Raw genomic sequence first — 25,169 nt, 5'->3', positions numbered from 1 at the left:
TCTTAAAAACCTTTTAGCCCATGCGCTCTTAAAAATGTGGAAGGGGAAATGCCTCACAACTCAAAGGGAAAAATTGGCTATCGACTTCCGGCTGTGCCCCTTTCTTGCGGGCCCCCAAAAGCTATCAGAAACAACCTGAAATATAAACATGGCCCGAAAATCTCCGTTCTGTAGTTAAGAATGTTTCCCGGTTCGAGTGAGTTTTTTTGGATACCTGTGTGTTCAGCTATGCATAACTTGCAACGCTTCGGCTCGGTGATGTAGGGGCAAGGGTTCTCAAGAACTTACCAAGAGAACGAGTAGGGAATATTATCGTCTCTTAGTTGACAGACGTGGTTGACAAGTGATGTTAGGTATCTATTTTCAGGAACTCTGAAGGAGGACATGTGGCTGGGTAGACGTTGCTTGAAAGAGTTCCCGGAATATCCAATGCATCTCCGTGGGCGTGTGTTGTCGGAACTCTACTTGCTAGTGTTGGTGTTATTGGTGTCACCAACATTGTTGTTGCTGGAGCTGTGACTGCTGGTGTTGGCGTCACTGGAGGTGGTGGTAGCATCGGTAATGGTATCGAGGTTGCGGCTTATGGTGAAGGCGCTGATGTTTTTGTTTGGTCTTCATCATTGGTGGGAGAGTTGCCATTTCTGTTGGATGTGTCATTCGCTGTCGTTTCGCTGATGTATCTGCTAGGACCACAATCAGTGTTGGTGCTGTTATTGCCGCTATATCTGGCAGGGGTACTCGAGCTGTTGCTACTGTTACAGAGGTTGTCACGTCTGCTACAATGGACGTAATTCTGTTGCTGGTGGCGATGCTGCTGTTGTTGCTAATGTTGTTATTGCTGTACGGGAGAATAGGCAATGCCATCGTTGGTGCTGTTATTGCTATTGTTGCTAATGTTGTTAACTGTGGCGGTGTTGCTGGTTCTGTTCTCGTGTCTACGGCTGTTCTTGTTCTACCGGTTGTATTGTCAGGGTTTGCTAGTACTTCGGCCTTATACACGATCCCTTTGTTTTCAAAATAAACCAAGCAAAGCATCTGGAGCGGTACCTGCATGAACACTGTGCCTCTTTCTGAGACTTAGGGGTTCTAACTAGGATGCTCTTAATATTGGGGACAAAGCTAAGCGAAACTCTAACGTTGTGCCTGTTGAAAATGTGCTCATATCTATGGGAGCTTATAAAGTGATTATGTATTAATTTAAGGAATATTCTGCCCCCGCGTTTTTGTGTTAAGAGAGAAGGGTGGGGCAAACAAAATTGTAATTCTACTGCACTTTCTTTTGCGGTTGTTGAGCTCCGGCATGTAGGAGATGCGGTCCCTAAATCCGCTGTTAGCAGTGTCTCGTTATATTACGGGACCGTTGCTTCGAAAACCTCTTGGCTGGAGGAAAGGTTTGTGGTCGTCTTACTAACACATTTTACCAGGTTTTTGAACACGATCGGTGAGTGGCAGAAGGCTGTGGTGATGTACGTTAACTTCTCGTTTGGTTTGCGGCAGTGTCAGTATGTCCTGGAGCCCAAGTCTAGCGTGACGTCTAAGAAGTCCGCAGTTGTGAAGTTAGTCTTTATCGTGATTTTCAAACTCATGGAGGCAAGCGTGCTGATTAGATCTTTCCTAAGCCTGTTTAGTGTATGCCCCTTTGTACCCCTAGAGATGGCCAGGGTATCTTCACTGTAGAGGCCAAAGAGGACAGAGGGGAACTTTTTCCTAAGGGTATCGTGAAATGTTCCATGTCCTTGATTTTGGGTGGGTGTTTCCTAGATCTGATTCTATAGTTACTGCATTCCTGGGATGGTGCGATCGAGTGATTTCCATCCCACGTCCATTATCTTTTCCAGCAGCATGGACGGCGTGGGTATATTTTTAGTGGCGCAGCCGAGGTCAAAACTTTCCATATTTTAGTGGAGTAGCCGCAGTAAAAACTTTCCATATTCTAGTGGAGTAGTCGCAGTCAAAACTGTCCATCTTTTAGTGGAGTAGACGAGATTAAATCGTCCCTTATTTATGCGAGATCCGTGGTTTCCTCGGCTATTCCACTAAAATAAGGGACGATTTAATCTCGTCTACTCCACTAAAAGATGGACAGTAAAAACTTTCCATATTCTAGTGGAGTAGTCGCAGTCAAAACTGTCCATCTTTTAGTGGAGTAGACGAGATTAAATCGTCCCTTATTTATGCGAGATCCGTGGTTTCCTCGGCTATTCCACTAAAAATAGGGACATCATAGAAAAGTGATGTAGAATCAGAAAGATTGGCCGTCCTGCAGATGTGAATATTCAGCGAGAAAGAGAATATCTCTACGAAAGCAGCAGCTCCTCTACTTTGAGTATGAAAATCAAACTTATATCAATAATAATTGGTGCTTATAATTCTTTTAGTAAATGTTGCGACAGCAATCTAGGAAAAAAAACCCGACAAACATTAATTTTAGATTACACGAAAAAGAAATTTAATACTTACTCGAGATGTCCTCTCTGTAATAAATACGATAATTATTATTGCCTCCGGATTTCTTATCTGCTCTCATTGCAGAATAATAACCAGTTGGTCGGATGAAGATTTCCTCGTCACTGAAAATAATATATTACAACTGATGGATTTAACAACGTTCATCATAATGCAATATTTTACGGCTGTATTTACAACAATCAGTTCTGTTTAATGAGTTTATATGTCATCTATGAAATTATTGAGTGTGTTATTCCTAGTTTGTTATTTATAACTTAAAAAGTAAATATGAAATGTACTTTGAATAAATCAGATTTTGTTATTAGCTTCAGTTCAAGTCTGAAGAAAAAAGAGGCAAAGAAGGAGTGTCATATGAGACTGAAACGAGAGTTTAGGAAATGTAAATGATGAGAATCAAAATGATTGCCAGAAGCAGTTTTGAATATGTGCAGTGGCTGTAGACAAGAGCTGTTCCAATTTGAAGAACCGGAAACTCACTTTTGTAACGAAAGAAGAGAGCAGAGACTGTGAGGTTGTTGGCTATTAGTTGTACTAATGTGCATGTGTTTGTAGTATTTGAATGGACGAGATTGGCTATCGTTCACCTTTCAGTTGTAAATCCCACGGTATGGTTCCGATTTCTTTCTCTAAATTGAAAATATATATCTATAGAAACGTCGCCATGATGGAAAAGTACTCCAACTGGCACAGGAGCGGAATTGCATCTTAGACGCATGGCGGAAATATGTAAGGTTAGCGCATTGGAGGATAGTGCCAGGCGCCTTGAGAACCTGTTCAGAAGTTTCCATTTATCTGACAGGTAACGACTAAGTTTCCCTGATGCACCTGCGTGGACGAGAAGCAAGTATAGTGGTTCATCCAAATCGTACCTTCATGAATATTTGTTGCAGCCGCAGATAACGATAGTATAGCATAATACAGTTCTATATTTCAGAGATGAGGAATTATACATATTATTTACATTATTCACATGTGACGGATATTTGTCCTCATCTTGTTTGTTGTTAACACAACGTTTCAGCTGATATACCCTCCAGCCTTCATCAGGTCTCTTGGCGAAATTTCGTACCTGGGTTCTCATTTCTAAGGTATTTGTTGTTGTTGTTGTTGTTGTTGTTGTTGTTGTTGTTGTTGTTGTTGTTGTTGTTGTTGTTGTTGTTGTTGTTATTATTATTATTATTATTATTCAGTAGTTTTATTTTTATAGCGTGCTTGCACTTCACTACCGAGCGCAGCTCTGTGTGTCTTGGGTATGTGCTGTGATTTATTGTGATGCTCTGATGGTCACTGTATTGAAAGTGTTCTGCATAGGATGTGTGCAGTGCCTAGTAAAGCAATTTTCTATATGTTATATATGTTTGTAAGTCCTGGTGTATTTGTTATGTATTTGTTTGAATATTTTTTTATCATGCCCAATGCACCTACTATGATAGGAATTGTGTCTGTTTTTAGATTCCACATTCTAGTTACCTCTATTTCCCAGTTTTTGTATTCTGAAAGTTTCTCCATTTCTTTTAGAGACACGTTGTCATCTGCTGGTATTGATACATCAATTAGAAAGCATTTTTTTTCTTCATGATCTCTGACAACTATATCTGGCCTGTTGGTCTTAATTTCTCTATCTGTGTGTATTGGCATATCCCAGAATATGGTTGCTTTCTCGTTTTCTGTGACCTTTTCTGTTGTGTGCCTATACCATATTTTTTCTGTTGTTATTCCATAATGTTGGCATAGCTTCCAGTGTATGCAGGTCCCAACTCTGTCGTGTCTGTGAATATATTCCTTCTTAGCCAGGACTGGGCAGCCAGAGATAATATGATTTATTGTTTCTTGTCCATCTCCACATATTCTGCGGTTACTTGTTATATTTCTTTTCATTATATGATTTTTGGAATTTCTAGTGGGGAGGCTTTGGTCTTGTGCTGCAATTAAAAATCCCTGTCTCTGCTTTGAGTCCTGAGCTTCTCAATCGTTGCTGGGATTTTTCTTTGTCTATTTCTTTTGCATTTAGTTTAGTCCTGTATTTGCCTTGAAGGGGCTTTCTTGCCATCGTTTTATCATGGTCCGTTGCTGTTCTATTTTTAGTTTGGATTTCATTTGTTTTATAGCTTTTGTTGCTTCTTCATCTTCTTCTTCCTCTTCTTCTTCTTCTTCTTCATCTTCTTCATCTTCTTCTTCTTCTTCTTCTTCTTCTCCTCCACCTTCTTCTTCTTCTTCTCCACCTTCTTCTTCTTCTCCTCCTCCTCCTCCACCTCCTCCTTCTTCTTCTTCTTCTTCTTCTTCTTTTTCTTCTTCTTATTTTTTAGGTGGTATGATTACTTGTTTGTATTTGTCAGCTTCCTTAAATACTGACAAAAGTTTTTTTTTTGCTCGTATTTTGCCGCTATTTGTATCAGTTTTCCTTGCTTCTGAAGTAGGTATTTTTGCAGTCCTATGGTGGTTATTTTATAATAGAATTCCAGCTTTATAAGGCTTCTACCACCTTCTATATGTTGTATATATAGCCTTTCTATGTCAGATTTTGGGTGATGCATCCTAGATCCTGTCATTAATTTTCTTGTTTTCCTATATATTTTGGTTAGTTCATTTAGCGTCCAGTTAAAGATATTGTAGCTGTAACTTACAACGGGGACGGCTAAAGTGTTAATACCTATTATCTTGTTTTTAGCACTGAGCTCTGTTTTTAGTATTGATTTAACTCGTCTATAGTATTTTTTTAAAATTTTCTCTTTCATTTGTGTGTTGTGTCTTATCTAGTTCATGGATTCCTAAATATTTGTAAGTTTGGTTTTGGTCTAATTCTCTTATTTCATTGGTTTTATCTAGTGAGATATTGCTACTCTTACTAGTTTTCCTCTTTTTACGGTTACTTTGGGGCATTTTTCTTATCCAAATTTCATATCTATTTCTTTGGTAAATCCATGAACTGTCTTTAGTAGTGTTTCCAGCTGTTTGTCATTTGTAGCGTATAGCTTTAGGCCATCCATATATAAAAGGTGGCTGATCGTTTCGCCGTAACATTTGTATCCGCATCCAGTTCCATTTAGCATATCAGATAGAGGTGACAGTGCCAAGCAGAAAAGGAGTGGAGAGTGCGTGTCTCGCTGGAATATTCCTCTTCTGATGGGGATGGCTTTGGTTTTCACGAGTCCCTTTTTTGTTTGGAGCTGTAGCACTGTCTGCCATTTATTCATAGAGTGTCCTATGTATTTTATAATTGTTGGTGTTACCTTGTTAATGACTAGTATTTCGAGGAACCACGTGTGGATTATTATTATTATTATTATTATTATTGTTGTTGTTGTTGTTGTTGTTGTTGTTGTTGTTATTATCATTTCATGTTTGACTTTTGCTTTACATTTTTACAAGTTGGCTCGAAGTCTCACCCAGAAACCTCAAGAGACAAGTTGGAAGTTCATGTTGGTGTTATACCTAGGGTGCCATATATTTGGTTTTTTACATAGTGTTGTTCTAGAGAATGTTTAAGAAGCCTTAAGAAAATTATGTGTTTGTTTTAAAACTTGAGATTACATAGGAGGTATTTTACGTAGGATATGGACAGTTCTCATCAGCACTGTATTTTGAATTTCTGCCATTTTGGGGTTTCCTGGTATCTGAGTTAGGTAGCAATTAGTCCCTTTCGCTATCATTCCCAGGGCACCTATGACAACAGGTATTGTTTTAGTCTTCAGCTTCCACATTTTGCTGATTTCTATTTCAAGATCTTTATATTTGCTCAGTTTCTGGTAGGTCTTGACAGATACGTTTATATCGATTGGGACAGTCATATCAATGAGGAGGCATGTTCTTTGTCTGAAGTCTTTCAATATGATGACTGGCCTATTTGCATCTATCTTTCTGTCAGCTTGAATGGTGAATTTCCAGAGGAGTGAAATGTGATCATTTTCAAGTACTGGAGGTGGTTTGTGTTCCCACCAGTTATTATCACGGAGCAAGTCCAAGCTTTTGCAAATTACCCAGTGAATATATTGTGCAGCTCTATCATGCCTGTTCAGATACCCTGGAGGCGCAAGAAGACTGCACATGGAGACAACATGATCAATGGTTTCATTTTGTTGTTGATATACACGACATGATGGGCTACTGCTGCTCTTTAATGTGTTGGCCTGGTAGTTTCTTGTAGGTAGGCATTGATCTTGAGCTGCTATGATAAACCCCTCTGTTTCAGATTTTAAGCCAGAGGCCATTAGCCATTGATGGGTCAGGGCTTTGTCAACATCTGCTTTATTCGCTCTCTTTGGGTATTTGCCACACAGAGGGTTTTCTTGCCATTTATCGATCAGAATATCTAAGGCAGCAGTTTTAGCACGGGTTTTCATGCGCTTAGCTTTTTCTGCGCTTGTTTCTCGTATGTCTAATTGTTGTATTTGGAATACATTTAGATATTCTTTTGCCTGTTTTGTTACTGAGTATGGTGCTTTCTTGTTTTCATGTTTTGAGACAAGTTTTAACATCCAGTCCTCAGAGTTTTTCAGGTAGGTGTCCAGGCCAATTGTGGCAATCTTCATTGCTAATGCCAGCTGTAAAAGCCCACGGCCTCCATCATTTATTGGCAGATAAAGTCGTCCTATATCTGCCTTAGGGTGGTGCAGTCTATGCATTGTCAACAGTTTTCGTATTTTTCTGTCAAGATTACATATTTCAGTAATTGACCAGTTAATAATATTGAAACTGTAAGTCACGACTGGTATAGCTGAAGCATTGATCGCTTCGATCCTGTTTCTCGCATTCAGCTCTGTCTTAAGTATTGCTCTTAAATATTCTCTCCTGATCCTTTCCCTCATCATTGAATGCTTGATTCCGTCCCCTTCAATTACCCCCAGGTATTTGTAGCTCTGCGCTGGGTCTAACGCTTTTATGACATTCTGCTGGTCAAGATTAACGTTAGATGTTTCTGTCATGTTCCTTTGATAAAGGTAGCTTTTGCACATTTATCGAAGTGAAATTGCATTCTGATGTTATCACTGAATTGTTTAACAATCACTAGTAAGCCTTTGAGTTGTTGGTGAGTTTTTGCAAAGAGCTTTAAATCATCCATGTAAATGAAATGATTTATAGTTTTATCAAACATTTTATAACTGTACTGTGCATCATTGAGCAATTTTGAGAGAGGTATTAAGGACAAACAAAAGAGGAGTGCTGATAGTAAGTCACGCTGGGAAATGCCACATGAATTTTTTACATTTCCAGCATTTAGAGATTCATTGTCACTATTCAAAATCAGTTTGGTTCTTCATGATCTCATTCTTACAGACAAAATGTTTCGCAGAGTAGAAGCTATTTTATACATTTCCAGGCATTTCTTAATCCAGCTATGTGGTTGGCTATCAAAAGACTTTTTGTGGGAATGTTGCCGTTTTCTAATCTTTTCACCACATAGAATCGTTGAGATTTTCGCGTATGCATAGTAAAGATGGTTGAGATCTGTGATATCAACATCATTAGCTGAAATTATATCCTTTAGTGCAAGGTGGATTTTACCAATTATTTTCAGTTTTTTTTAGAATTGCAGATTTTCGGGAGAGTATCGCGTTCATCCATACTGATTTCTTTAATTTTCAGCCATTCAATCATGATTTCAGTTTTTAGATCATGTAGTTCTGTTGGGTGAGTATTTGTCTGACTTATTATTATTATTATTATTATTATTATTATTATTATTATTGTTATTGTTATTGTTGTTGTTGTTGTTGTTGTTGTTGTTGTTGTTGTTGTTGTCGTCGTCGTCGTTGTTGTCTTTGTCGTTGTCGTTGTCGTCGTTGTTGTTGTTGCTGTTGTTGTTGTTGTTGTTGTTATTATTATCATTATTATTATTATTGTTATTGTTATTGTTAATGTTGTTGTTGTTGTTGTTATTATTATTATCATTATTATTATTATTGTTATTGTTATTGTTAATGTTGTTGTTGTCGTTATTGTTGTTCAGGTCACTGCCTGAAATCGAACTCAGAATCTTGGAGCTAGTAGCCGGCGCTCTTGACCACTACGCCGTATACCCGTAGGATGTTCACATTTCAAAATGGCTAGCTACGTAGACCATAAATTTGATATCCGTTTGATTGACCTAGTGAACATTCGATTGCTGTCGAGCGAATGTACTGTCTCTGTTGGACAAAGCATATCAGTAAATATGGTAAGGAGCAACTGATGGGAAAAATTACCACTCATTATTATTAGAATACTTATAATCATCATTGCCATTATCATCGTCAATTAAAATGACTAATAGCAGAATCGACAACAAGGTTGCAAAAAATACGCCATTCTGTAGTTATTTTTGTTCATTAATATTTTGAGTGTGAATCCCACCACAATCTTTTTTGTTATTTATTTTTCCGGGGTCGCTAAAATAATACTCGTTAATTATTGTGATGGATATATCATAGTTAACTGTGCTCTATTTTCGAAATATGTAAATGTTTGCCCATGTGAGAAATCGTAATTATTAGCATTGAGAAACTATAAATGTGAATAAAGAACAAGGGGTTCATATATACTTATAATTGAACTGGTATATTCCTGAGAAATCTCCAAACCAGGGCTTTAAAATGCGTTTACTCTCTTGGAACCACGATGTGTAATTTGTTCCTTTTCCATCGAAAATTAATGAGTGAATGTCAGCATTATTATTTCTCAAGACGAGTTTCACCTGCAAATACAAAATTGAATAAATTCAAGTAGAATTGAGAGAAAAAAAGCGTGTGAAAGAGAATTTGTGTGTGTGTGTGTGTGTGAGAGAGAGAGAGAGAGAGAGAGAATACGGGAATGTGAGGGAATGAGAAAGCAGGAGGTCAAGAGGGAGATGGAGAGGAAAGGGTATGTGGACAGAGAGATTGAGGGATAGGAAGCGAGAGATGGCGATTGGAAGAAAGGAAATGAAGAAAGACAGTTGAGAGAGAGAGAGAAATGATAAAAGTGAAATAGTGAGTGAAAGGCGAAAGGTTAGCTGAAAAAAGGATAGGGTTCTGGAGAAAGACGTGCATGGATCATTGTGTACGTTATAGGATATTGAACAGGACGGCGAAGAAATATCAACTAACCGTTAACTGCGTAAATTCCGTTGCATATATAGGAGCGATGCTTTATCTTAGTTCTATGACCAACCTTTCACAGATTAATGAGAGATTAATATGAAAATAAAATATTGGGTAATTTCACTTGCAATGTCATTGCTTTCTATTTAGCGGAAGATTTAACTCTCTACTTCTCTAATAACTTGAAAGCAGAGAACCGAGCAGATGTATGGGATATTTTAGATATACCTGATGTATAGTCGAAAGACACCTGTTGTTATATCCTGTTATTTGCATTTGTATCTGTGTAACATTTCTCCGTTTTTTTCGTCCTTGTTTTCGTATATATTCGCTGCTTTCTTCCAAGGAATCTAATGCTCTTAGCTTAGTTTTTCCGTGGGGCTAACCAGATTGGAGCAATCTCGAGTATAACTAGCCGGAACTCTTCTTTGCACCAGTAAAATTAGATCTGATCTTGAATTTTGTCCCTGTTTGAAAAGGAATTCTGATCCTTCTAGAAGGTTTGGGCATGTTGCGCAGTTTGTTCTACCACATTTTTTTGCTTTTGCATCCGTAATTTCAGAAAACAATTTTGCCTTTGTGAGAATCTTTTTAAGTGATTTAGGTTGTTTGTAGCTTTTAATGATTTTATGTATGTTTAGAATTTCCTTTAATTTGGGGTCCTTGTGAAGTATTGGTAAATTCTAGGTGATGATGGTGAAGGCTTCTTTGTTTCTGGGGTTGTATGTGGATATGTAAGGCAGTATTTTAGGGGGAGGTGTGTTGTTGTGTTGAACTTTTCTCAAAGTTTCTATCTCGATTTCTGTTGCACGTCTGATCCCATCCTCTATCAGTTGAATTGGGTAGTGTCTGTCAATTAGGGTGTTTTTGAGTTCTTGTAGTCTAAAGTTCCTGGTATTTTGTTCTGACACTATTGTGTATATCCTTCTTGCAAGGTTGAAAGGGATGTTTGTTTTAGTGTGTCTTGGGTGACATGAATCAAAAAGTAGGTATTGTTTAGCGCCTGTGGCTTTGTAAAAAATGTCTGTTTCTATTTTAAGGTTAATTTTTTTAATTAGTATATCTAAGAATGGAAGCTCCTTTTGGTTGTATTCCATTGTGAACTGTATATTTGGGTTGATGCTGTTCAATAGGTTTTTGAATTTTAGGAGTTTATCTGTGTTTTCATTCCAGAGTATAAAACAATCGTCCAGGAATCTTTTCCAATTCTCTTTTATGAGAAAAGGGGTTTCCAAAGGTCGATAAAGATTCCTGGTATACAATTATTTCTAGGTAGCCCATTGTTAGGTTCGCAATGACTGGTGCTGCCCTTGTACCCATAGCAATTCCGGATTTTTGACGGTAAAATGTATTGTCAAATGTGAAGTGGTTATTTTGTAGGATGAATTCAACCGATTTAGTAATGAATTCTTTACTGATCCTTTTTGGTATTTCTTCCGGAAATTGGTCCAGCCAGAACTGTATTGCGTCTAGTCCATAATTATGAGGTATACTGGTATATAAATTAACTACATCAAATGAAACCATGATTGTTTCTTTGTTGACTTTTTTGGAAGGTCGTTTAACATATCCAAGTCATCTCTGATATGACTATCGATATGTTTAAGGAAGGGTTTCAGGAGGATGTCCATAAATAGACTTAATCTGTGTGTTTCACAGGCTGGGCCAGCTACAATGGGTCGTAGTTTTAGGTCCCCCGGGCTAGATGTGTGTATGTATTTCTTTGGTGATTTTTTAATGGTTTCATTTATAATTTGGCTTTTATGTATTTTTGGCAGACCATAGAAGAAGCTAGGCTTGCATTAAAAATTTGTTAGAAAGTCTTTGGTTGTTAGTTCCTTTTCATGTGTTTTAATTAGTGAGGACAGAGTTTTCATTATTTTTTTCGGGGTGTAGTGGGTGATTTTTTCATGATATTGATTGTCATCAAGCAAGGAAATTACAAGATTTCTATAGTATAATGTATCCATTATTACAATTGCACTTCCTTTGTCTGCTTCCTTAATGGTTATATCTTCATCATTTTGAAGTTCTATCAGTTCCTTCCATTGTGCAGTGCTAAAATTTGAGTTAACTGTATGTTTATGTATAGTATGGTAGGGAAAGTTCTCAATGTGGCTGCAGAACTCGTCAAGATCTTTTTTTCTTCCTCTATGGGGGATATGTTCACTTTTGTTTTTGACTAGTGAGTCATCTTCAGTATTGAAACTGGTTGATACTTCTGCTAGTCTTAATTTTCTGCAATATAGAATTCACTATGGAACACAACAGTAAACATCTCTCATTTCTAGACATCTTAATTAAAATAGTTAACAACCACATAGAAACAGACATCTTTTATAAACCCACTGATTCTAAACAATAACTATTATTTAACTCTTGCCACCCCAAACACGTAAAAATTAATATACCCTTTAATCTAGCGAAAAGAATCTGTACCATAGTTTCGGATACATATACTCGTGAACAAAGACTCCTTGAACTTAGATCAACACTAACTAAAAGACATTACACAATCCCATTAATAAATGAAGGCATTAAAAGAGCTAAGGAAGTAGATATACAAATGTTAAGGCAAACCAGCCGAAATACTAAACCAGACTTAAAAATACTCCCGTATATTTCCACACATAACCCTAGAAACAACGAAGCCTTCAACATTATCACCCAAAATCTTCCCATCCTCACAGCAGACAAAACAATGAACGAAATTTCAAGCTCATGCAAAATTATAAAAAGCAAAAAGCAACTGAAGTCACTGAAAAAAAATATTAACCAGCGCAAGACTATATCCACTAACAACAGAGCCAAAAGTGACAAAATGTGGTCGTACTAACTGTGGAACATGCCCCCACCTTTTGGAGGGTTCAGAATTTCACTTCGAACAAGGAGAAATATTTAAGATCAAATCAAATTTCACCTGCGCCTTAGAAAATCTAATCTATGTCATGACATGCTTAGGATGTGGTAACCGCTATATTGGAAAATAGGAATTTCACTCCGTCGAAGAACCACTATTCACAAAGAGCAAATCCGCCACCCACAATACAGACAGTTACAGGTTAGTGAACACATACAAAGGTGTGCCAGGAACCTTAATCCTAATTTCCAAATCTTCCCCTTCTATCAATGTTCACAGAACACCACAATGCAACAAAGGTTGAATAAAGAAGCATTTTTCATCAATAAATATCTCCCACAACTAAATATGAACACACAACTTAATACAGAACACCTCTAACCCTTCAATTAAAACAACTAACTCCTATACACTACCTACACCATTCACATTACAATTCTATATTTAAATCCAGAAATACTTACCTCCCTTACAAATAATCTTTTTTCTCAGGAACTATTGGACCTGACACCGTGTATCAACCGGTGTTTACTCAAAGCAATGAATAGTTTGCCGAAACCATGGTATGCTTTGCTTTCTGACTTTTTAATCCTAATAAAATCATAATAATGATCTTCATGACTTTTAGTACTACCTTAGTCCATCTAAATGTATATATCTGTCGTTACATTTCATAAAAAGCCTTTTCTTTTTTATTTACAATGTGCATTTTCGTTGATTTTTCATATTTTCCCTTACATTTCCACGTGTATTTTATATTTTCTTTTTGTAACATATTTCTACTATATATATATATATATATATATATATATATATATGTATGTATGTATGTATGTATGTATGTATGTATATATATATATATATATATATATATATGTATATATATATATATATATATATGTATATATATATATATATATATATATATATATATATATATGTATGTATGTATGTATGTATATTTATATATATATATATATATATATATATATATATATATATATATATATATATGTATGAAGGGCTATTCAAGATCCATGTCTATTTTGGCAAGCTTTCTACAGCTGAATGTCATTATTCCGTTCCTAACGTTAACCACTGAGTCCTGTTACGCAGCATCGGTGCAGGTACTTTTTACGTTGCACTAGCACTTTCGAGCCAGCAACATTACAAATGCTTTCTTGGAGAGGGTTGCAATGGACGGGCCTGTACGCAAGGGCAACCAAGTTTTTACTTAGCTTGAAGTGTCTTTTCAAGTACAGTAAACCATCAGGCGTCTCGGTCTCCCTGCCATCCTTTCTGTGACTCCCAACGTTTGTAGATACTTTCCCACCACTTCGTCCCACGTCTTCTTGGATCTAGCCCTCTACGATTAGAGCTCGGCACCTCTTGATGCAACACGCCTCATTCATACGCATTACATGTCTATAACGATGCAGTCTTCTCTCCTGCGCACTACATTTGTTGCTCTCTATACCTAGTTTCTCTCTCAAAACACAATCTGTCGTATATACATGCTAACATTACGCATCCTGCGAAGCACACTAGCATCATTTCTTTCAGTTCTTCGCATACCCTCAGTAGTACCAGCCCATGACTTACTGCCATATAACATAGCTGTCCGTACATTGGCATCGTACAATCTACCTGAATCTCTAAAGGAGAGCCTCTTTATGGCTAACAGAGGTAGTAGTTCTTTGAACTTTGCTCAGCTTATTCTTATTCTAGCAGCTATGATTTTAGAGCAAGCACACCCACTACTTATTTTGTCACTTGAGTAATGGAAACTGCCTACTCCTTCTAGGGAACATTCCTGGCATATGAGGGAGTCTATTTTTTGTACATTCCTGATGTTTAATATACTCGTACATCTGTCACATGCAAAGACTACTTGCTCCGTTTGTCGTCCACTGACACAGCTGCACCTCTTATGTGTCCATAGCTTGCGCTGTGTACGCCTTATGGAGTTTCTCCCGACACCTTTTCTACATATCGGACAGGGCTACCTCCATGAAAGTACCAGCGATTAGTGTGTCATCCTACTTATCAATATGATAATGATGATGGTGATGTTAATAAACTCAGATACCAAGAAACCCCAAAATGGCAGAATTTCGAAAGATAGTGCTCATGGGAACTGCTCATATCCTACGCAAAATACATTCTATGTAATCTCAAGGTTTAAAACAAACATAATTTTCGTTCTTTTTTATACATTCACTAGTACAACACCAAAAAAATATATATATATATGGCACACTAGGCATAACAACAACATGAACTTCCAAACTGTTGTCTCTTGAGGTCTCTGGGTGAGACTTGGAGCCAACTTGTACAAATATAAAGCAAAAGTCAAACAGAATAATAATAATAATAATAATAATAATAATAATAATAATAATAATAATAATAATAATAATATTAATAATAATAATAATGGGCTACAGCAAATATTCTGCTCAATACCACAGATTTGCTTGTCAGTTGTTTGACCATAACCAGTTGAGCATGTCCCTTAGTGGCTGACGATATGTGCATCTCTGATCACGAGCAGAAGTAGTGGGGGAGCATCATAGCCATGTGTTGAGAGGGATTCTTTGGGATTTGCATAGTTCACCTCTGGAAACATGGGTGGTTCTTTCAACATCCTTAAACAACCCTTATTCAGGGACCGTTTGAGCGGGATGGGCTACTCAACCTGAAGAAAATTCTAACTGGGCCCCCACCTGCAAGGTCATGTGCCGTTTATCATGATATGAGATCACCATGTCGCACACATATGGTTGTGATGCATGTGCCTAGTGTACCCTTATCAGATTGGTAGTCATGATGGGTATATTGGGCTTCGTATATTTTACCCCAGTGTCACTTTGATGGCATGAACTGCTCTCTCACTCAATAATAATAATAATAAATATTTTGAAATAACGAATGACTGGATGCTAAAGCTCGTGGAAAATCACGAGAGACGAAAGAAGCTTCATTCTATCATAAAGGAACGCAAAAAAGTTGCTATTGATCTCGTGCAGGATACCCAAACTGAACAACCCGAGGGAAGTACGGCAACTATTGTTGCAAAGAAGGTGAAAATAATGGCAACGAAAAAAGCGCACGAGCAATTGGCTGATAGGTGGGAGGAGAAACCTCTGCACGGCAAATATGTGGCCCGTAGCAAACAAGCTCATGTTGACCAGAAGCAAACCCATCAGTGACTACGGAGCTCAGGGCTAAAAGCAGAGAGCGGAGGTTTCATCCTGGCTGCTCAAGATCAAAGCCTATTAACCCGGAACTACCAGGCCAATGTGATGAAAAATGGAGCAGACCCAAAATGCCGATTCTGCAACGACATGATTGAAACAGTGGACCACCTAATCTCTGGATGTAAAGTCTTAGCACCAGTGGAGTATAAATTAAGACATGACAGAGTTGGCCAATATCTCCACTGGCTAATAAGTCGGCATTACAATATCAAAACTGCCGACAAGTGGTATAATCACCACCCTGAAGCTGTAACTGAAGGAGAAAATGTAACGATTCTGTGGGACTTTCTAGTACATACAGACCGAACCATCAAAGCCAATAAACCGGATATAGTTGTGAAAGACCAAAACAATAAAGTTTGCTCATTGATCGACATGAGCATCCCCTGTGATCATAATATCGCGGCGAAAGAATTTGACAAGCTCAGAAAATATAAACACCTGCTTATTGAAATTGAGAAAATGTGGCATCTCAAGGCGGTTACAATACCAGTGATCGTAGGAGCACTAGGAATAATCAAGAAGGGAACCGAAAATTATATAAGAATGATCCCTGGCTTACCATCCCTGCAAGAAGTGCAAAAGATTGTCTTAACTAGTACATCACACGTATTGAGAAGAGCATTGTCGATGTGAGAACTATTACTACCCATATATTTTAATTTAACTTAAAAATAAAAAAAAATTAACGCGCTAGTGAGTTTAGTTTAATGGCCTACCAATGTATACTATGAGTTTCTTTGCCCTAGGAGTCGGGAAGACACTCGGCAAGAAATGGAAGCAAATTTGAAAGAAGAAAAACCCATAAACAATAATAATAATAATAATAATAATAATAATAATAATAATAATAATAATAAAAATAATAATAATAAAAAAATGTTTGATAAAAATATAAATCATCTCATTTACATGGATGATTTAAAGCTTTTTGCAAAAAATGACCAACAACTCAAGGGCTTACTAGCGATAGTCAAACAATTCAGTGACGACATCAGAATGCAATTCGGCTTCGATAAATGTGCAAAAGCTACCTTTATCAAAGGAAAAATGACAGAAACATCTAACGTTAACCTTGACCAGCAGAATGTCATAAAAGAACTAGACCCAGCGGAGAGCTACAAGTACCTAGGGGTAATTGAAGGGAACGGAATAAGGCATTCAGAGATGAAGGAAAGGATCAGGAGAGAATGCTATCGAAGAGTGAGAGCAATACTCAAGACAGAGCTGAATGCAAGAAACAGGATCGAAGCGATCAATGCATTAGCTATACTAGTCGTGGCTTACAGTTTCAATATTGTTAACTGGTCAATTACTGAAATATGTCAGCTCGACAGAAAAGTAAGGAAACTGTTGACAATGCATAGAATGCACCACCCTAAGGCAGATACAGAACGACTCTATCTGCCAAGAATAAAAAAAGAGAGAGGCCGTGGTCTTTTACAACTGGCAATAACAATGAAGATTGCTACAATTGGCCTAGACACCTACCTGAAAAACTCTGAGGACTGGATGTTAAAACTTGTCTCAAAACATGAAAACAAGAAAGCATCATACTCAGTCACAAAACAGGCAAAGGAATATCTAAGTGAATTCCGAATACAACCAATTTCGGAATTAGAGATAGACATACAAGAAACAGGCACAGAAAAAGCTAAGCGCATGAAAACCCGTGCCAAAACTGCGGCCTTAGATATTCTGAATAATAAATGGCAAGAAAAACCTCTCTATGGCAAATACCCAAAGAGAGCGAATAATGCAGATATTGACAAAGCCCTGACCCATCAATGGCTAATGGCCTCTGGCTTAAAATCTGAAACAGAGGGGTTTATCATAGCAGCTCAAGATCAATGCCTACCAACAAGAAACTACCAGTCCAACATACTATAGAACGGCAGTAGCCCAACATGTCGTGTATGCCGACAACAAAATGAAACCATTGATCATGTTGTCTCCAAATGCAGTCTTCTAGCGCCTACAGAGTACCTCAACAGGCATGATAGAGCTGCACAATATATTCACTGGGTAATTTGCAAAAACCTGGATTTGCCCCATGAAAAAAACTGGTGGGAACACAATCCACCTCCAGTGCTTGAAAATGACCACATCTCACTCCTCTGGAACTTCACCATTCAAACTGACAGGAAGATAGATGCAAATAGGCCAGTCATCATATTGAAAGACTTCAGACAAAGAACATGCCTCCTCATTGATATGACTGTCCCAATCGATATAAACGTATATGTCAAGACCTACCAAAATCTGAGCAAATATAAAGATCTTGAAATAGAAATCAGCAAAATGTGGAAGCTGAAGACTAAAACAATACCTGTTGTCATAGGTGCCCTGGGAATGATAGCGAAAGGGACTAATTGCTACCTAACTCAGATACCAGGAAACCCCAAAATGGCAGAAATTCAAAAGATAGTGCTCATGGGAACTGCTCATATCCTACGCAAAATACTTTCTATGTAATCTCAAGTTTTAAAACAAACATAATTTTTGTATGTTTTTTTAGGCATTCACTCGTACAACTCTAAGTACGAAACCAAATATATGGCACCCTAGGTATAACACCAACATGAACTTCCAACTTGTCGTCTCTTGAGGTCTCTGGGTGAAACTTAGAGCCAGCTTGGTGCAAATGTAAAGCAAAAGTGAAACATATAGTAATAATAATAATAATAATAAATCAAAGAATTGAAAACCACAGAGCTCAAAATGGACCACCGACCATACCTCCCAAGAATAAAAATAAACGCAATAACAACACCAATTATAAACAACATAAACCTAGCCGTCACTGAACTAGCCACTGAAACAAAAAAAAGTGATATCACTGAACTAAATGACTTGATATACGCAGCAGCCACTGCAGCCACAAAAGAAGCTGGATACTCACCCAAACCCGCCCAAACAGGAGTACCACCACCCAAACAAACCCTGTGGATAAATAACATCCAAAACAAAATTTTAAAAATTAGAAAAGACCTGTCGATTCTTAATGAAATCAGCAAACAAGCAACGCTACTAAGCAACAAAAAGAGAACAAAAATGCTCCGCAAATATAACATCACAGAAAAAGATTTGCCGGAGATAAAAGAAAAGCTGAAGCAAGATATCCTTGCCAAAGCTCAAAGGATCCGCCGGTACGAGAAACGCCAAAGCTTCTTTGAACAGAACAAAAAGTTCAACTCCGACCCCAAAAAGTTCTACCAAGAACTGGGCAAAAATAAAATAGAAGTCACTGCAGCACCAACGGCAGAAGAATTGGAAGAATTCTGGAGAGAAATATGGTCGGCGAACGAACAGCCAAAAAAAGGAGTATGAAAATAACAAACTCGGCATCTGAACAACTTTGGACCCCCATTACAACTGAAGAGGTCACCCAGGCACTGCAAAAACTAAGCAACTGGAAGGCACCTGGGCATGACAAGATCCCCAACTTCTGGTTGAAATATCTAACAGGAATGCACAAAAAGCTGGCTGAAAACTTTAACAGCATACTAGCAGAGCCAGAGACAATGCCTGAATGGCTCACAAAGGGGAAAACCATCTTAATTCCCAAATCAAATGAAACAACAAAACCAGAAAACTACAGACCAATAACCTGCCTCCCTACTATGTTCAAGGCATTTACTGCAGTGATATCGCAAAGGCTGAACAAGCACCTGGACGAAAACAAACTGTTCCCAGAAGAGCAGAAAGGATGCCGCAAGGGCTCATATGGCTGTAAAGATCAACTAATGATTAATAAACCGTAACTGAAGACAGCCACAGAAAGAAGAAAGGCCTCAGTATGGCCTGGATTGACTACAAAAAGGCGTTTGATAGCATCCCCCACACATGGATCCTCGAAACACTAGCCATTAACAAAGTAGCACCAACAATCATAAAATTCATAGAGCACTCTATGAATAAATGGCAAACAGTCCTACACCTCCAAACAAAAGAGGGACTCATGAAAACCAAAGACATCCCCATTAGAAGAGGAATATTCCAGGGAGACACGCTCTCTCCACTCCTTTTCTGCTTGGCACTGTCACCTCTATCTGATATGCTAAATAGAACTGGATGCGGATATAAATGTTACGGCAAAACGATCAGCCACCTTTTATATATGGATGACCTAAAACTATACGCTGCAAATGACAAACAGCTGGAAACACTATTAAAGACAGTTCATGGACTTACCAAAGAAATAGATATGAAATTTGGATTAGAAAAATGCGCCAAAGTAACCATGAAAAGAGGAAAACTAGTTAAGAGTAACAACATCACACTAGATAAAACCAATGAAATAAAAGAATTAGACCAAAGCCAAACTTACAAATACTTAGGAATCCATGAACTAGATAAGACACAACACACACAAATGAAAGAGAAAATAAAAAAAGAATATTATAGACGAGTTAGATCAATACTAAAAACAGAGCTCAATGCTAAAAACAAGATAATAGGTATCAACACTTTAGCTGTCCCAGTTATAAGTTACAGCTACAATATCCTTAACTGGACACGAAATGAACTGTCCAAAATAGATAGGAAAACAAGAAAAATAATGACAGGATCTAGGATGCATCACCCAAATTTTAAATAGAAAGACTATATATACAACGTATAGAAGGTGGTAGAGGCCTTATACAGCTGGAAAACTACTATAAAATAACCACCATAGGACTGCAAAAATACCTACTTCAGAAGCATACCTACTTCAGAAAACTGATCCAGATAGCAGCAAAACACGAGCAAAACAAAAAACTGTTCTCAGTATTTAAGGAAGCTGACAAATGCAAACAAGAAATCATACCACCTAATAAACACAAAGAAGAAGAAGAAGATGATGAAGAAACAACAAAAGCTATAAAACATATGAAATCCAAACTAAAAATAGAACAGCAACGAGCCATGATAAAACGATGGCAAGAAAAGCCCCTTCATGGTAAATACTGCACTAAACTAAACGCAAAAGAAATAGACAAAGAAAAATCCCAGCAATGGTTGAGAAGCTCAGGACTTAAAGCAGAAACAGAGGGATTTTTAATTGCAGCACAAGACCAAAGCCTCCCCACCAGAAATTACCAAAAACATGTAATGAAAAGAAATATTACAAGTAACTGCAGAATATGTGGAGATGGACAAGAAACAATAAATCATATTATCTCTAGCTGCCCAGTCCTGGCTAAGAAGGAATATATTCACAGACATGACAGAGTTGGAACCTACATACATTGGAAGCTATGCCAACATTATGGAATAACAACAGAAAAAAGATGGTATAAGCACACACCAGAAAAGGTCACAGGAAACGAGAAAGCAACCATACTCTGGGATATGCCGATACACACAGATAGAGAAATTAAGGCCAACAGACCAGATATAGTTGTCAGAGATCATGAAGAAAAAAAATGCTTTCTAATTGATGTATCAATACCGGCAGATGACAACGTGTCTCTAAAAGAAATGGAGAAACTCTCAAAATACAAAGACCTGGAAATAGAGATAACTAGAATGTGGAACCTGAAAACAGAAACAATTCCTATCATAGTAGGTGCATTAGGCATGATAAAAAAATATTCAGACAAATACATAACAAAAACACCAGGACTTACAAACACATATAGCATACAGAAAATTGCACTACTAGGCACTGCACACATCCTACGCAGAACACTTTCCATACAATAACCATCAGAGCATCACAACAAATCACAGCACATACCCAAGGCACACAGAGCTGCGCTCGGTAGTGAAGTGAAAGCACGCTATAAAAATAAAACTAATAATAATAATAATAATAATAATAATGATAATAATTATAATAATAAGAAGGATAAGAATAAGAATAAGAATAAGAATAATAGCAATAATAATAATAATAATAATAATACATTTCTACTATAAGTAGAAATTTCGGGTTAAATGACTAGTCGATAACATCGACCTATGTGCTCAACCGTTACCTATTTTATTGATCCCGAAAGGATGAAGATCAAAGCCGATCTCCGTAAAGCCGGAACAAATATTGCTAAACATTTTTTAGCAAACTTGCCAATTCACTACCCTTCGTCGTTAGTCAATATATTCGACATCAGTACTTGATTGGTACTTTATTATATTGACTGTAGGAGGAAGAATGATAAAGTTAGATGACACGGGCTGTATTTGAACCCAGAACATAAAATACCGGAAGAAATACCGGATGACATTTGTCCCACGGTCTAACGATTTCACCTCACATACATTGTTGTTTTCCTTTAACCCTAACTATTCATCGTGGGTGGTGACATAAGATGGAAAATGTTCCTGTCTATAGTTTCTCAAGATATTGCTTCTCAGCAAACAATAACCAGTAGTTAGGTCATTTCTAATTTGTAGTAGATTTGGCTGTCATTTCCAGCAAATCAAACGCTTACATAGAGGTTCTCTCGTTAGTTTAAGTTTTTAGTGTGTAGGCATTAACTGGTAGCTGTCTTTGAGTTTTCTCGCTAAAAGAAATAGCCAAACATAAATATTTATGTGTATGTGTATATGTATATATATATATATATATATATATATATATATATATATATATGTATGTGTGTGTGTGTGTGTGTGTGTGTGTGTGTGTGTGTGTGTGTGTGTGTGTGTGTGTGTGTGTGTGTGTGCGTGTGCTTTTGTATCACTGTATCAGGGCTGAAACAACTGATAGAGAGTGGCATATATGAAAATAAGGCTGGAGCGAAAGTGGCACATATTTGACAACATGTTTTAAACAGTAACAACAACATCAACAATATCAAGAAAATAAATGACATTAGTGACATTAGTGACAAAAAATAAAAGATAAAAATAACGTCGTCCACATCATAACAGACTGACAACTATGTAATACTCTTTATCAAATGGCAATCGTTTTGAAATTGGAAAATGCATTATTACCTTTTCAATTGGCAAATTCTCCCAGTATTTATAAATAGGACTTCTTTCAAAAGACTGTCTGTTTATCTCAAATACTTTCTGCCAGTTTTTACCTGCATAAATTGTAAATAAACTGAATGTTTTAGCTGTGGTGGTATACATAATTTGCTATAGTTATTTAAGAGAGCTGGTGACATTTGGCCTGGAGACAGAAATATCACATACATAAAATATACAGTTCACACAGTCTTATTAGCAGAATTAGATAGGTAACTTCGGAGATCTCAGGTTGTTGTAGTCGGGAAGTGAGAGGAAGGGCCAGTTGATAAATTGCAAGAAGACAAAGTATATGGCGGCTCATCGTTAAATTACTTTGGGACTTCGATGACAGAAGATACAAGATGTATGAATGAGATCGAAAGACGAACAGTGCTGGTAAAATATGCATTCTCAAAATTGTATAACATCTTGAGAAACTGTACCCTGAACAGCAGGTCCAGGATGCGTACATTGAACTGTGTCTAGCCTGTGTTAATATATGGAAGTGAAGCAGGACCTATAACAGTAGAAATGAGAATGTGCTTGGAGAGCTGTGAAATGTGGTGCTGAAGGAAAATAGTGAGGATAGCATAGACATACAAAGTGCCTAAGGAAGTGAAGGCCCTGGCAGTGGAAATTAGGAAATTTAGATATAGGTCATGTAACTGAGATTTCTAGCTCATGTGATGCGGAAAGAGGGCCTGAAGAATTTAGGGATGACCGGGAAGATTGAAGGGAAAAGAAGCAGGGGAGCAGAAGGATGATGAACAGGTTAAAAAACAGAGGCATTAAATATCATGAAGTAGAACTCTTTCAGAAAGCAAAAAATATAATTATGGAAGGACACAATCGTTTATGTGAAGACATGTTCCGGTGCCCGGCGGCGTGACGCCGAGTGAACGGCGACGTGGCCGCACGGTAGCGCGGCGACACACACGGCCCGACCGACCCGGTCCTCGGAGCCAATCCTTCTTCCGAAGGTACGGATCCATTTTGCCGACTACCTTTACCTACATTGGCGCTATCGACGAGAGGCTGTACACCTTGGAGACCTGCTGCGGATGGTGGGTACGGACCGACTCGAGAGCTGCGATTCGTTACCGACCCGGATTTTCCAGGGCCGCCGAGAGCGCACCAGACGTCGTCCGAGACGCAGCGCTCTACAGGTACCATATCCATATCTCCAGACCAGCCGATTCCATGGACGTGGTCCTTTACGAAGAAGAGAGAACTCTTCCCGGGGCTCCCGGCAACATCTCCGGGCTCGCTTGCATTGCCGCTGCTTCGCCCGGCCACCGGCTTCGACGACGGACGCACTGCTAGGAGCACGCTGCGTTCCCGCCGACGGACGGGCACTCTCCGAGTTCGGGTTCGGGAATATTAAACCGATTCCCTTTCGATGCGAGGCCAGCTGCTTAGTTTTCTTTCGACTGCTACGTTCGCGACGACGGATCCGGCGCCTTTCGTGGAAGCTTTCGCCCGCTTCTTAGGACCGACTGAACCGTGCTCGACCGCCGTTGGCACGGAACCCTTCTCCACTTCGGTCTTCGAAGGTCTCGTTCAAATATTTGCTACTACCACCGAGATCTGCACCCTCGGTCAGCTGCACCCGGGCTCGCGCCCGCGGCTTCCATTCACGTTCAGAACATGGCACCAGAGAAGAGGAAGTGTTAGGCGAAGTGTATGAAATATTGTCATTGTTTAACCCTTGTAAAAAACAAAAAAATATATGTTTTAATTGTTACACTTTTGAAGATGTTATACTTGTAGGAAGGGACTTCTGTATTCGTGATCAAATGAATAATATATTATACGATTCATCGCTACAGAGCTGGTAGAGCCTTTTGTTTCCTAGGTACTTAGCAATATGGGACAATTCTTTTATTTAATACCAAATTGGGTACATTTAACATTAGTGTTCATAGATGCGAAGATAGTAAGGTATCATTTTTCGGTTTGGATTAAGAAAAGTAATTTTCAGATGATTGTATCGTGTTTTGAACTTGTTTGTTGCTGACACTATATGGTTGTATATCTAATCGGTATTCCAGTATCTGCAGATAGTACACATACATACATACATACATACATACATACATACATACATACATACATACATACATACATACATACATGCATATATACATACCTACATATATCTTTCATCTAGGTTAGAAAATGGTTCTTCTCTATTGGCAAGAAATCTTGAAATAAAACTGAATAATGACATACGCGGGATATCCAAATGCAACTGGAAACGTTATTTGTGGGACTAACCAGTTGTAGATCAAGCTTTCCGCCGCTAGAAAACACTCGGTACCGCTCGTAGGCATTAGCATACCGACCACTGTCGTCGGCTGGTGTCGTACTGACACTTGATGCATCTTTGTTTTGCAGAGCTGCACCCCTGTTCGTCGATTTTTCCGATGACTGAAACGAAGATACAGCGTCATTCCGTGAAATTCTGTCTTCTGCTGGGGAAAACGGCGTCCGAAACAGTTGTCATGCTTCAAAGAGCTTAAAGGACGATGCCATAAGTAATACACAAGTTAACTAGTGGCTTTTACGCTTTAGGAATGTCCA

General features: G+C 38.1%; 1 long non-coding RNA gene across 1 annotated transcript; it reads left to right on the top strand.

Annotated features, from left to right (window-relative positions):
• Positions 1-528: 528 nt before the first annotated feature.
• LOC118764588 lies at positions 529-23,954 on the top strand. The gene is made up of 3 exons (XR_005000404.1): positions 529-543; positions 19,907-19,912; positions 23,812-23,954. It is a non-coding gene; the product is annotated as an uncharacterized LOC118764588 (long non-coding RNA).
• Positions 23,955-25,169: the final 1,215 nt, after the last annotated feature.

This window comes from Octopus sinensis, linkage group LG8 (assembly GCF_006345805.1).
Source record: "Octopus sinensis linkage group LG8, ASM634580v1, whole genome shotgun sequence".
Taxonomy (NCBI): Eukaryota; Metazoa; Mollusca; class Cephalopoda; order Octopoda; family Octopodidae; genus Octopus; species Octopus sinensis.
This window is presented reverse-complemented; position numbering and strand designations above follow the sequence as displayed.